The sequence below is a fragment of the Pseudorca crassidens genome, chromosome 11 (genome assembly GCF_039906515.1).
Source record: "Pseudorca crassidens isolate mPseCra1 chromosome 11, mPseCra1.hap1, whole genome shotgun sequence".
Lineage (NCBI taxonomy): Eukaryota > Metazoa > Chordata > Mammalia > Artiodactyla > Delphinidae > Pseudorca > Pseudorca crassidens.
Window position 1 is genome coordinate 101,856,082 of NC_090306.1, and position 1,668 is coordinate 101,857,749.

Below are 1,668 nucleotides of genomic sequence, written 5' to 3' on the forward strand. Positions count from 1 at the left end.
CGCTCGCCGCAACTAGAGAAAGCCCGTGTGCAGCAGCGAAGACCCAACATGGCCAAAAATAAATAAATTTAAAAAAAAAAAAAAGGTTCACTGGGGTCATGTCAAGAGGACACAAGAGCCTACTTAAAGGGCCTCCCACTGGCCACAGGTCTGGCAGTTTGAGCACTAAAAGAAGTAAATTGACTGGGCTTGATTGAAACACGTTGAATCTATGAAATACCGTGACTCCATAGTGACACATAAGATAAAAAGTTACCATAATATGCCCAGAAGGTGACCCTAATAGAATGTACTTGTGACGCTTATCATTCATTTAATTATTATATTGATAAGGAATACATTTGTTTGAAGACATTTTCCAACTGAAGGCGAAGACTCAATGGAATAATCCAATATTTCGTAATTTCCATTCATTGTAAATTGGGACTTGCTTCATAATCGTCTCTGGGGAGGGGCAAATGGGTGTGAGTATAGACAAAATAATTGACGAAAGAGCTAATACTTGTGGAAGCTGGGGGACTGGTACTGGAGATTCATTTTTCCATTGCTCTACTTTTGCAATATATTTACAATTTTCCAGGATAAAACATTATTTTAAGTCAGGAGGATGGATGGAACAAAATTGGCAAAATGCTGATCACTGATGAAGCCAAGTGATTATGTATATTCTATTCTTTCTATTTCTGTTTGTGTTTTAAATTTCCATAGCAAAAAAAAAAACATCTTTTCTGGGAATTCCCTGGTGGTCCAGTGGTTAGGGCTCGGTGCTTTCACTACTGGGGCCTGAGTTTGATCTCTGGTTGGGGAACTAAGATCCCGCAAGCCGCGTGGTGTGGTCGCCCTTCCCCCAAAAAGAAATCTTTTCTCAGTGTTCACATTTGATAGAGTCATACCTCATTAGAATCTAAGATTTACAAGCTAAGCTCAAAGGCTGGGGAGGACACCCTTAGGTGGTCACTGCTCCAAGGTACCTTCAGCCATTGGGCACGGGCCAGGCAAAGACCAGGTTCTCTCTGTGTGTCCCTCCCGACTCCCTTTCCATCCTTCCACCCTGCCTGCGCCCTCGGACCTCCATGGGCTGCACTGATGGGCTCCTTTCCCTCTGGTATTCTAAACCCCCCAGTGGGGTTACTTGTCTGCAGTAAGACTCTGCTAAACAAGGAAATGCCCAGGACTCATTTATTTATTTATCAAGTACTCATGATATGCACCATCTCATTTAATCCTTGCCATTGAGTCCTTGTTATATACATTAGCTTATTTAATCCTTAGAGCAGATCGTGAGGGAGAGATTAAGATCATTTGCAAATAGGACACAGCGCAAGGTACAGTCAACGTGCCCAAGGCCACAGAGACTGACAGCAGATCTGGGGGCTTGACCTGAATGCCTCCCACCCTCTGTGGGGAACTATCCCGGGACCCTCCCATCCACCCAGAAGTTCACAGAGTCATGTGCCCTAGCTTTTCAGGCCTTTTAGAGTGGTGACCATTAGAGGGGTGGGTAGGATGAAAACATGAAATAGAGAATTCATTTGACAGCTGAGGTTACTGGCAGGGTGTTCAAATTCAGGCACTGGTACCCAAAGGGCAGCGTCAGAAAAGACTGGGTTGGAACTGCTCTATATCTGTGCTGGGAGAGGCTGAGAAAGGGCCGGGGCTGCGGCCTGC